Raw genomic sequence first — 14,078 nt, 5'->3', positions numbered from 1 at the left:
GTCCTGCCTATGTTTTCCTCTAAGAGTTTGATAGTTTCTGGCCTTACATTTAGGTCTTTAATCCATTTTGAGCTCATTTTTGTGTATGGTGTTAGGGAATGTTCTAATCTAATACTTTTACACGTAGCTGTCCAGTTTTCCCAGCACCACTTATTGAAAAGGCTGTCCTTTCTCTACTGTACATTCCTGCCTCCTTTATCAAAGATAAGGTGACCATATGTGCGTGGGTTTATCTCTGGGCTTTCTATCCTGCTCCATTGATCTATATTTCTGTTTTTGTGCCAGCACCATACTGTCTTGATTACTGTAGCTTTGTAGTATAGTCTGTCCTTCTTCTTCTCTTTCTCTCTCTCTCCCTCCCTCTCTCATGCACACACACACACACACACACACACACACACACACACACGGAACTTGCTTATATAGGGCTGGTTGGCAGCTGGATTCAACCTAAAGCAGAGTTTGTATAAATCAGTGTCTTCATGAAATTAAGAACATTTGAATACTTAACTACAAAGAAGTAAAAAAAAAAAAACAAAACAAAACAAAGCAAAACACTGTTGGATGCACTTGTAAGACTTTGTTGCTATTGTCTTACAATCATAGCCAGACCTTCATTAGGGAATTAGCTAAATGTTCCTTTGGCAGTGACTTCCTGTTTGATGAGTAAGACTTTCAGGATGTTGCGATTTCTGTCCTTTTGCTGATAGATATACTTGCTGTCCTTATGATTGGTTTATTTCTAAAAAACTAAAATAGATAGTTTCCTCAGAGACCATGGAGTCACAGACAATATCACCCAATTTCCTTCCAAGAATTGTTGGAATGTCTAATCAAGGAATGCTTGTGAGGTGCAAAGGGGAAGGAGGAAAGTACTCTCCAGTGGCAAAGAGGCATGATTATTACAGGAATTGTCTTTACAAAAATCTCTAATCACCACCCAAACAAGATGAAGAGACGATGGAAAAAATTCTAGGTAAACCAGCAAAACATAAAATTTGACCAAAATTTCCAAATACATTTTATCTTTAACTGGAGGAAAAATGTTTTTCCTTCCTTTTAATGTTAGTTGCCACTGAAGGTCTAATATTTTAAATGATTATTTAGATTAGAACAAAAAGAAAGAACATTAAAATTAGGGGTTTGGACTTCGTTCATTCTATGCTTGTACAATTCTAAATTACCTCTAATTTTCTTCTTTACACATGTGGGGTAGGAATGGTTGTTTTTCACGGACCTTGATTTTTCACTAATTTGTTGCCAGAATTAAGTTTGTAATTACCCAATTGAAATATTTGAAGAAAATATGTCATGTATCAGAAAAGTAATTGAAATGCATAATTGAAGAGTAACTTGGACCCTGTCTTGTATATTGTAATAATTTGGGTCTTTGTTGCAAGTGAGAGAGATCTGACTCAAACTGACTTAAGAAAAAGTATATATTTATTATAAGGATACTTAAGGTCATTCATGAGGCCCAAGAATATGGCTAGGCCTAAAGAATTACTGAAACAAGAAATTCACACATGTTTAAAACATGATTTACATATTTTGTCTCTTCTCTCTAGTGATCATGGTCAGTCTTCTCTTTCTCTCTGCAAAGGAGATTTTCTTTGCTTCCAGGATCCTTGTGGAGGGAAATCTAGTTGCCAAAAATTGCATCTCATATTCTAGGCTTGCCAAAAGAGAGTATACATACATTCTCTGTTTCATCTCCAGAATTCCTAGGGAGGGACTCATGTTTCAGCTCAGGTTAGGTGCCTAAATTTAACTGGTCAACTCTCCTTAGATGATGGGGGTCCCACTACAACTAACCTATGAGTAACGAACCTAGGTCTTAAAATAACCGTGTGGATGGGGTGAAGTTTGAGGGGCAATATCCAGACTAAAGTGCTCGGTAGACAATTTTGTAAGGACCCACTATGTACATTTAAATGCTCACATTTTTTAAACATTTGACAGGTTGCTTTTCTAAATGTAGACTAGGGAATCAAATCATATAACAAAATAAAATCATATATTAAACATTATAAAAATAACTTGATCTAACTTAACCCCCCAAATATGAGTGGCAGTTTAATAATTGCATAAGACATTATCACCACACAAGAACAATTTACGTAAAGAAAAACTCAAAGCTATTCATGGATAATATTCTCCTTAGCTCAAGTATATACTGAATATTGAATCTATGGAAGCCCTTGTGCTAAGAATTGAGAAGACAACGATGAGCAAGATAGTCTAGAGGAGCAAGTGAAGCAGTAACAGGTAACATACAGTCGTGTAGAAAATGCAGTGATGGAAACATCTATAGCTATTTATGGGAACACTAAGCAAGAACAAAGCCCTGTTAGGGGTGAGAAGCAATCATAAATGTCTTCCCAAAGGAGTCAACCCCTGAACCCCATCTACATAGAGAAGTAAAAGTTATCCAGATAAAGAAGTGAAAAATGAGCAGGAGAGGTCACCAAGGGTCAGTTGATGAAGGAGCTTGAAAACCCAGCAAAAGAGCTTGGATTTTTCTGAAGAAAAAAGAGCATGGGAGTGGCATGATCCTATCTGCTCAGAACTAGGTCTGAGTTACAGTTCCTATAAACACAGTCCCAGAGAGTTGGTTTCTAAGTAACTTCTCAAGTAATCAAGTTATTAAGTACTCTAGGCAAAAAAAAAAAAAAAAAAAAAAAGAAAAGACATTCTAGTTCATTAGGTCCTGTTCTAATTATGCAACACCCCATCCCACAACCACAAATTTTTGCAGTGTAGAAAAAAACATCTGCTGGCTGCAAGAAACAAGTGTGTTCAACCCAAAAAATCAATAGAATTAACTCTTTGGACGCACGTTTCTTCCTCCCTCCAAGAATGCAGAACACTTTACCACATTCCCTTCCTTCATACTGTTCATCCCCACCAGACTCAGGCTTTCAATTATAGCCAGGCTAAGTTGCCTACCTTCCCCTGCCTTTACTCATCACAAAGTAATTTGAATTTGCTCACGGGGATTTTCATGCCCAGGACCGACTCTCTCTTCCTATCTGCCAGAATCTATGGTTCTCATTATTAAAAACTCAGTGTGAGGCCATTCCTCCTGGGGCTGCTCATTACATTAGATAGGATATGTGTAGGACCCTCCTGTCAGTCCCAACCATCTCTTCTACAGTGTTCACGATATGTGAATGCATTTTTGTTCCTAACATCTGTGTGCGTGCTTTCTTCCTAAAATACCCAAAGCTAAAGCCTCAAAGCACTATGATATGTCCCCTCAAAAATGTTGATTAAATTGAATGATACTAACTTTAATCACAGGAATAGCAAATGAACATAGCGTACTTTCACATGTGAATGTTTTGTATGAGTTTCAGAAACATTCCACACATGAAAAATATCATTTCTAGTGCCACCTTGTAAAATGAGATTGTGTCCTGAAACAATACTAAGTTCACAGCCCCAGGAAGCTTATCATTTCCCAATAATAAATTGTCTTGGCTTTAAGCTGCAGCAAGTCATGAGAAATCAGTCCATAAAGTCAAAGCATACTAATTTAATGAAAATCTACTTAAGAGTTTTAAAATATCTATAAGTACTAATTATCTGTTACTTGTCCTCAGTGGTTGATTTGCTTTAGCTAGCAGCCGTGTCTCTTATTTGGCAAGGAAAGAACTAAAATGCCAATTAAAGAAAGTCGTTGTCATTCTATTTTTCAAATTTAATTCTTCTAAACTCTAGAAAGGTTTTCTTTTCATATATGCTATATTTGTGCTGTGCCTCTCTCAGTAATTAGGGACATCTATTTACTAAAAAAGAATGCAACTGTCGTTTAACGAAGGTATGCTGGTTAAATTATAGGTCTGTAATTATTTAACTGTTTCTTATATTCTAGTTATAAGGTAGGTCCCAATAGATTACTGTTTTTTCACTTACTGATGTGAAGAATATTTTCAGGACTCCTGCCCTAGGTTGTGTGTGTGTGTGTGTGTGTGCGCGCGCGTGTGTGCGTGCGCGCGCACGCACCCTCTATTCTTGTAGGGTCTTCTGGTACTCTCAGTCCTTTAAACTACTACTTGAATCTATTTTGCCCTCTCCAGACTTAGCTGTTCCTAATACTGTTCTCCCAACCCCACCCATGCTTTATTCTCTTCTCCCCTTTTCAACCCTATCTGTTGTCAACTGGAAAAAAAAAAAAAAGGCACAACGTGAGAGCTGTAAGTTCAGTTTTATTTGAGAACTTACTAAGGACTGTATCCTGGGAGTTACAGCTTCTCAAGTAGCTCCGAGGAACTGCTCCAAAGAGGTCAGGGAGGGGAGGTAGGGAGGTCAGTATATATGTTATTGGTGAAGGGAGCGTGTGCAGCCAAGCACACATTTTGGTGGAAGGTTTTCTGCTAGTCAGATATCTTAGTTAATGGTTTTAGTGCTTGTCTAAGTATGGGAAAATGCAAGCGTTTGGATTCATAAAAGATTTTCTCCTGAAAATATCTAACTATCTGAAGGCCTTTTCTGCCACCTTTTCCCAGAGCACAGAGTGCCTCATTCCTGAGCTCCACCCTGAACTCTTTTCAGGGTATGTTGAAGGTCAGTGACTGCAGTGACTAGTGACTTAATTCTTGTAAAACCAGATGGCAAATGACGTTTTTTAGGTATCAGTATATTCATATTTACCATACAATTGATGTTTTATTCTAATCATGTAACATATTTGCAATTTAATAAGAATCTCCTGAAATTTCCACTTCAACCGTAAGGCTTGGCTCTTTGAGAGACAATGAGGTGCAATGGAAGAAGCACCAGAGAAGAAGGAAGGAGACTCATTGCCTGTGTACATGTTTGGTGTGAGGTTTAGAAACCTTTCTCACAACAGAAAGGTCATTGCTTTTGCCATCTTGTAAAATGTGGTTGTGTTTTGAAACAATATTGAAATCACAATCTCAGGAAACTCATCAGTTATGACACTTACGAGCTGGATGACCTAGGGCAAGGCATTCATCCTCTCCACAGTTGTTTCTTCCTTTAGACTAGATCAGTGGTTTTACAAATGTGTTTCTTTCTTTTTTGATAGACTTTATTTTTTTAGAGCAGTTTTAGGTTTACAGCAAAGTTGAGTGGAAGGTACAGAGATGTTTCATATACCTACTGCTCCCACAAATCCATAGCCTCCCCTATTACCAGTATCCCCCACCAGAGTGGTACATTTGTTACAATTGGTGAACCTACATTGACACATCATTATCACTCAATGCCCATAGCTTACACAAGGGTTCACTCTTGGTGGTGTACATTCTGTGGATTTGGACTAATGTATAATGACATGTATCCACCATTCTAGGATCCTACAGAGTAGTTTTATTGCCCTAAAAAGCCTGTGAGAACTGTGTTTCTTGTCTTTGTTGTTGTTTTATTTTGTTGTTGTTTTGAGCAAAAGTAGCACTCTCCCTTTGTTTTAGTTTGAAATTATGTTTCTGTCCATTCTGAATGTTTAAAGCAAAAAATCAGGAAAGGACTCTAACGAATGAAGAGGTTGAATGCTTAAAAGCCTGGCTCCTGGAATCTATCCCACAACATTGCCCCCAACTCCTTCATCGTGTTGGTCAAAGAGATCACTCTGAGTTCATAGAAAGAGTCAGAAAATTACTGCTAACCCTCACTTTATGTGATTTCCATTCATGAAGCATAATGGATGGAGTGGGGAAAGCGGTCACTTTTTCAAAATGGTGCCTTTTTAACACATTCTCACGGTCATAGAAAACCATTGGTGTTAACTAACAAGGTAAAAGCCAGTGCCAGACTGCTCAGTAGACCATCAGATCCATACAGAAGACACTCACGTGTCGATATGTGTGTGCTGGCTATTGCCTCATGGTCAACCAACAACTTCCACAATTCTCCCAAGCCAGACTCTGGACCTGGTTCCACGCACCACCACACCCCCAGCGTTAGAACCTGTCCTGCCATTTGTTCTAGTCCAACCATTCTTAGCTTCCAAAGCTGGAGGTTTCAAGTGAGATGTATATACTATTTGGAGACCTGGCCCTACCTACATGATCTGGACTTTCAAGTAACAAAAATGATATTTTTCCCATTATAAAAGTAAAAGCACCCAGAATGCCACAAGAAAGTCATGCAATAAAGAGTTACTAAGAGACATTCAATAGCTAAAAGTCCACATAGATTTTACTGTTCTTGTTTGGTAAATATAATCTGTGATTCATTCTTAAAAGAATTAGCCCAGACCCCGTGGCTTTTAGAAATTCAAACTCGATGACAAATGCTGAGTACTTATGTATTCCTTTCGCAAATTTGCCAAAAATCTTTTCCTTATGATACCATGCATTTTGGTACAGTAATTGACCACACAAACATGCATGCAGAGAATTTATGGACAGCCAGTATGAACATGTGACATGAGGAATGGATAAGGTTCCATTATGAAATGTGCAGTAATTCTCCTTTCAAGTAAGCTAACTGAATGTCATTACATGTAGCATTTGAGGTTGGGATGGTTGTGGCAGATAAACCTACTTTTATTTGCTGTACAGGTGCAGACACATATTACAATTAAGAGATCAGAGAGAAAAGCCTTACCTTTAAGCCCCAGTGCAAGGTTTAACGCTTGTGTCTTGCCTATAAACCTTCATTGTCCCCTATTCCTTACACTCGATCTAGGCTCAGTTTGGCTTTCCGGCCATCAGTGATTGGGCCAAAAAGATCTCCATATTTTCTTCACTTTGGTCAGGACAGTTATCTCACCATACTTCCTCTCTTCCAAAATCCTGTAATAGTAATGGTTGATATTATACAATTCATCCATGAATCTCGGAGTATCTTGTGAAGCTTGCTAATCATTTAATATCTTATTCTCCTTCTCCCATAGCCTATGAGCAGAACAAATATATATACACATAACCTCTTGGAAGGGTTCTGGAAGGGGTCACTGGGAGACAGTCATTCATTGGACCCTTCACAACTTTGCAAGGATACTGAAAGGAAGTGGAAATAGAAATGAAGATAAGGTACAAGAAAACAAAACAGGGAATGTAGAAACAGTTGATAGAAGCCATACTAAGAGAACTATCTCATTTTAGATCATGTACTTCTGTTCTGGCCCTGGAATCTCACAGAGTTAGCTGACTTGAACATCATGTGTAACCATCTAATAAGAGTCCTGCTAATGGAAACTGCTATTATCCTGTTGCTATTATCAATGTCCTTATTATATTTGTTATGGAATTGGTAACATTATTATTATCATCATTATCATTATTATTTAATTATTGACCACAGCACACAAATACAGAGTGATTAACTGATTTACTTTGCATCCAATGTCTTTTTGCCAACGACTAGAATGAAAGTTATAATTTTCTCAATGCAGTTTCTAAACAATGAACTCTCCCCATCTCAGCAGCCCTGAGTTTTAAGTATTTTATTTCATTAATAAATGTATTTGTGAGATTTCACTCGATGACATATTAGCTCCTATTATAATATCTCTTTAGATAAACTATTTTAAGGCAATTTACATGTGGGTCTTTGCATAATACATCTGTATGTTTTAATACATTTTTTTGTTGTGTTGTTTAAAGAAATAGAGGCACTGTGAATTTATGTAATGAGCTTAAATTGTGATCCAAAACGCATACTTTTTGCCTTATAACTGAAATAATTGGTCTTGCATTTGTGCTGTCTCCCCCCACTGAAATGAACAGCAACTGTGATAATTACCGAATGTCTATGTTTATGTAAAACATCCCAAATATAGACATTTGCTACTATCAACATATATGCTGGCTTTTATAAATGCACTTGGCATGTTTAGCAATTATCACTGAAAGTATTTCCATGAAATTGAATGTAGATGTTGAAAATTCTATTTAACTAAGAAAATAAAAATACCATCTTGTCATTATTGACATCTAGGAAAAGTGCTTGCAATTCTGTGAATACAAAGTAAAGGTAGTTTTTTTCCTAGAATACTTTATTGATTTTATCTTTGATTTTTATCTTGTTTACATTCTGCCTTAGCCTATTTTGATCACAAAATATACTAGGTTTTATTTCATTTTTTCATCTTCTTAATTCTTAAGCTCAAAAACCACTGGGTATCTGTCACATGATCAGCAAATAGTTTTGTCTCCAGGCTGTCTGTACGACATGCTTCTTTCATGCTGACTGACATGCAAAAGGTTGGAACTCGAAAGACTTTTTCTCCACTCCAAGTGATCCTCAAAGTAAATCTGACATTTATGATCACTTTCTTAATGAACTGGAGGAGTTCGTTATTATTGGTGTTTGGTTGTCCTTGTTAAATACGGGTAGAGACCACATAGATTTTCTTCACTATGCTACCCCTGGTGTTTGCCCCAAAGCCATGTCTAAATGTGTTAGTTGAATGAGTCCAGTATTTTACCCAGTTGAATGGGTAAAAATCTGACTTCCTATTGTAGTAAAGTCATACTATTCACATATTAACTTTCTTTTTTTTTTTTAATTGTGCCGTATGTTTATTTTATGCTCCTTGGTACCTGATTTACCGATACAGTAGCCAAGTTTCATTTCCCCATTTCCTGGAGCCACTCTCTGAGGTCCTCATCATTCATTGATATTTATTGAGTTTTTGCTAGGGTGTGGCTTCGCTCTGGCCCCTCTGTTTAAAATGTTCCTCCTGAAATGTAGGAGCCTATCATTCACATTAAACAGATGCATAAAAGTTTCAAAAGCAGCACTGACTGGCCCCTAATTAATCAATGCCAAACGCTCCTGCCTGTCGATGCGGGCTGGGTGCCCTCTCAGCCCTGATGGGAAGGCCTGGAGGACGTTGCTTGTAAGATGTTCTGACTACAACTTATGCTGCTTAATAGCCATCACACAAAATTTACGATCCTATATCACACTTTAGGGAAGCTATTGCAACTTGCCAGCTCACTTTGTTTACAATAGTCGAAGCCCTGGAAGCATCAGCATTTAACTGTGATTTGAAATTGCTGAAGTGGGCCGTTCCACCAGGCTGGGTGGCCTACACAGGAAGTCGAATAACAGAAGGCATCTGTTTGGGGGAATGGCTAGACATGCTGTATTCGGATTATCCTCGGTGAGAGGCATTAATGCCTGAAGAATCTGCTTTCCTCCCTCACCCCCACTCCAGCCCTTTTTCTGTTTGAGGACAGAGTGCATGTATAACCTATGCTGACCTTGGGCTCAATGTTTTTATTCATGGTTTGTTGCACCCTTGGTCCAGTTTCTCTCACTGTTATTAATCATTCAGATTCCAATTGTCAAACACTCAACTGGAACCCTTCTGCACAAAAGCTGAGTAAACAGGGTGCAGTTAGGGGGAAGAGAAAGAGAATGAAAATGGAGGATTAAGGCAAATAAAATGGATTAATCCTTGACATGATCATTTATACTAGGACTAGGAGCCCAACAGAAGAGCTATTGTTGATTATGTATGTGATTAATCACTGCTATAGTTTCACGGGTGACAAAATGATTAGTAAAGTTTAGGACAAAAGCATATACTTTGGGATCTGAAACTAAATGTACAAAACCAAAGCACGGCTTCTCATTCAGAACTTGGTTCTGTTGCAGGATGGGCAAACTTCTAATGCAGATTTCTGGTGCCCTCATTAGATGAGAATGCCATCTTCACAATAGATCTGCCCTCCCGTTGCTTGCGAAATAGTAAGGGATTGGGAACACGAATCCATCTCTGAAAAGACTTCCCAGCACGAGGTTTATTTGTCTTCACCTACCAAGGAGCACACATACTGCTAGCCTGGGAATTAAGCAATGTTCCCTCTAGTCCTTCTTTGCCTTAAGTAAGCAACTGTACATTTGTATCCAAAATAGAACATGAACATTGGAGAAGGCATGGGAGAATGGGTAGATGCAAGAAGGGATTTAAATCATATAGCATCTTATTTTTGGTTTTCTAACCGTTCTCTATTTTAGTAGGGTAGACAGCCACAGAGGAAGGTGGTTTAAGTAATACAAACCAGTGCTTTCCAAACGTGGCTGCATATTCAAATTACCTGGGGAACTTCAAAAAATATGGATGCCTGTGTCCCACTCCCATACATTGTGAATTTATTAGTCTTGAGAGTGGCTGGAAACTGGGAATTGATTGAAAGTGCAGATAAGCTTAGGAACTGCTAGTATGAATCTTTGAATTAAGACAATATTTCCCACATCTGCTCATGCATATCATGTGATGTATGAGATGGCTTTCTGTGAGAGGGAACATTATTAGTCTTAACAGTTGTATATTTGTTTTCATGTGTATTTTTAAAAATGCAGTAACAAACCAAACCCTTTATCCAATACATAGTCCTTAAGGCAAAGCTAAAGTAGGAATTTCCACTTTTTAAAAGTATAACTGTATGTGGAAGTGGCAAAAATTATGAAAGTAACTGAAATTTAGTGAGAACTGGGTTAAATTATTATTTCTCTAGAAGGGGCCTATTTCATAAATGCAGGTAGGTTATTGACACTAGTCCCTTGATTATTTGATTAGTATGTTAACATACTGATAAATTAACATTATGTTGTCAGCTAAGTAGGGAGGTCAGATCCCAGGTAGGCAACACCATGAGCATCTGGGGCAACAGAAGGTGACAGGCATGAATGGCAGGGAATGACTAGAAATATTAGTTTTACCTAATTTACAGATGTGTGTCAGCTGGTCCTAGGCTTAGCATACAGAAATGAGGGAGGAATGCAAAGGAGGCAGCATATTTCTCCAACTAACTCAGGGCGTTAAGAATAGAACCAAGATGATATTATTGAAAATTATACTGGAAATTATCTGAACTCTAAATACAAGAAGTTAGCAAAGAAAATCTTAAAGGACCTAATGGATGAGAATTTGCCTACCCAGATATTTATAACACAAAATCACAACCCATCACAAAAATAATAATAGCAGCAATAATATGATGTAGTACTGATGAAGAAATACCTGAGAAAGATCAATGGCCCACAATATAATATCTAACACTGTATCCTAACATATAAGTATTTAATATTTGGTAAAAATAAGGAAATGTTGGATGCCTCAGTAAATGGCATTGGGACAATTAGCTCATAATTGCAAAAAAATAATGTTATATCCCTAACTTGTGAATTAGACTAAAATAATTTCCAGATGAAATAGAGATATTCGTGTTAAAGAAAGGTAAAAATATTTGGAAAAATACAGTCAAATATAAATATATAATACTTGAATGGAGAAAATTGGTTTTTATGAAATCAAAGACAGAAACCATAGAAGAATACATTTTTAGATATAATCACAATAATTTAGTTCTCATATAACAAAATTAACGACAAATCAAAAATGGATAAAAATATTTGCAATTTATTTTGCAAAATGTTAGTGTCCTTGACATACAAATAGGTCTTATAAATCAGTAACTAAAGATACATATGAAAGTAGAGAAATGGCCAATAGAAATTAATATGCAATTCTCAAAGAAAAAATGTATACATATTTATTGAACATGAAAAATACAAGTAATAAAATGTAAATAAAACTAATACTAAACATTTTTACCAGCTTGGTAAAAAGTATTAAATTATAATATCAATAGGTTATAAATAGTTACAATAATTTTGGAGAACTATTGGACAGTAAATTTGGGCAAAAGCATAACTTTGCAAGCCCTTTGATTTAATAGTTTTACTTTTAAGAATTAGTCTGAGGAAGAAGCAGATAGTGACAGGGACAAACATTTGGCTATAGTATCTTGTGTTTCCACGTTAACTGGGCGTTGGAAGTCCAAGATCAGGGAGCCAGCTTGATCAGACTCTGGTGAGAGCTCTTTTCCTCCTGGCTTTCAGTTGGCCACCTTCTCACTGTGTACTTACAGTGGGGAGAGAATGGCTCTGGTGTCTTCCTCTTCTCATAAGGTCACTAATCCCATCGTGCGGGCTCTACCCTCATGACCTCATCTAAACTTAATTACTTCCCAAAGGCCCCCTCCTTCTAAGACCATCACACTGATGGTTAGGACTTCAAACATATGAACTGGGGGGAGGGAGACACAGATATCTAGTCCTTAACAATGCCATAAAAGTATGAGGGGCTCAATGAAATAAGAATGGCAAAACATTGATATTACTAAACTCGGGCATTAGGTCCAGTTGGGCTTATTATATTATTTTCTCTACTTTTTGTATGGTTAAAATTTTTCATATAAAATCATTTTAACTGATGTGGTATGTAATGACATAGAAAAAATTTTCTAATATATTTAACTAAAGAAGCAGGCTAATGAAACTTCAACAGATATAATCTGAAATTTTGGAGTAAAAAATGGCATATGTCTTTGTAGCCTGTATAGGGGGGAAAAAAAACCTGAAGAATAAAATATCAGAAGGTTTAGCAATTATAGCAGCAATGTTGGAGTTACATATAATTTCTTTTTTGACATTTTCATCAAAAATCATGTGTTATATTTTAATTAAAAAATGTTATAAAAACAATGCTTAGTACTAATAGTTAACCTAGACCTTTGAAAAATATAAATACTCTTTAAGCAGTCAATTTTTTTTGACATTAAGCACCTAATGTGTGTCAGGCCTTGTGTTTGAAGCTACAGATAAAAAAAGTAAGTAGGACACAGCCCCTTGTTCCCATCAAACAGGGAAATTAGGTATACAAATTAGGTAATCATAAAATATCATTGTAAAGGCTCTCGTAGCAGAGTACACAGAGAGCTATGGGAACTCACAGAGGAAAAGGAACACATTATTTCATTTTCACTTTAGGTTTCCTAAAAAGCAAGCAAGGAAATGTTTTTAACTATTACTAGTGAACTACAAGACTGCTTGAGGTTTGAATTTTAAGTTGACATTTTTGTAGCTACTTCTTGTGAACTTGACACTTTTCCTAGAACCAATCTAGCTCTGGGCAACTCCATTTCTTCAGAGCTATTTCTTGGCTCCTAGACATGTTCCACCAAGCCTGGAGCCCAGCCAATATTCTTAGGCAAGTGGAGATACTTCCAAGAATATAAGAGTTGGTTTAGGCATTGATTAAGACCTCATATTACAAGGAGAGCTGTGTTCCTTTATCCTTATTACTGGAGAGAAATGAAATAAATCCAGTTTTCATATCCCTTCCATTTGTGCAGAGTACACACTCAAGGCTTAAGACTGTCCATTACAGATCCAACGGTCACACGTGGACTGAGCAGGTGAAATGTGTCTAGTGCAATGCAATGTGCTGTAACTCCAAATTTGAAAACTTAATTTAAAAATTCAGTGTTTTTTTTAAACTCAGTTTTTTTGTTTTGTTTTTTACTTTTTAAGTGGGGCTACTAGAAATTTTTTAAATTACTTGCGTGGCTTGCATTTGTGCCTTCACATTGAATAGCACTGGATTAAAAACTAAGTAAATGAGCACCCACGGTATCTCTAAATGCTGAAATTTTATGTGTTTTATTACATCTTTCTAACAGTTTGTGTGGTAAGGATGGCATTTTACAGATGAGAAAAACATAGCACATGGCCCATAGGCTCACTTTCCAAGTTCACTGAAAATCTTTGGATGACTTGTTTTGTTTCATTTATTAAGAACTTCTTTTAGTATTCAAGTACTGTGGGGAAATGGACAAAACACACCCTTCATTTGGTATGTTATTTTGACCCTCATATTTCCCATGTGGTAAGGCAGACGCACATAAACAAGGAACAGTGTTCAAATTCTCAATCTCTCTCTGACTTTCTCTCACACATACACATACACACACATGCATACATACGCACACATATGCACACGTCTAAAGACTTCTCCATCAGTTAAAATAGTCATTTAAAAATACACAGCTATAAAAAATTGTATGGCTCAAGGGAAATTTGAAGTCATCTTTTCCAGGAGATCTTGTCCTATGTCCCTGCCCCCCATCCTACCACCTTTCCCTCCTATCAAACCCTTTCTTCGGACTAGCTTTGGGCTAGAATGCCAATACCAGGTATAGATAAAAATCTGCTGTTCTGGAGGCAAGGAAAGGAGAGCTCCTGAAATTCTACTCCCTCCACCTCCCTCTTCAGCTCCTGAGGAAACGCTGGGTTTCCTCAGAACCCAG

This window comes from Pseudorca crassidens, chromosome 3, assembly GCF_039906515.1.
Source record: "Pseudorca crassidens isolate mPseCra1 chromosome 3, mPseCra1.hap1, whole genome shotgun sequence".
Lineage (NCBI taxonomy): Eukaryota > Metazoa > Chordata > Mammalia > Artiodactyla > Delphinidae > Pseudorca > Pseudorca crassidens.
Note: the sequence above shows the minus strand (reverse complement) of the source record.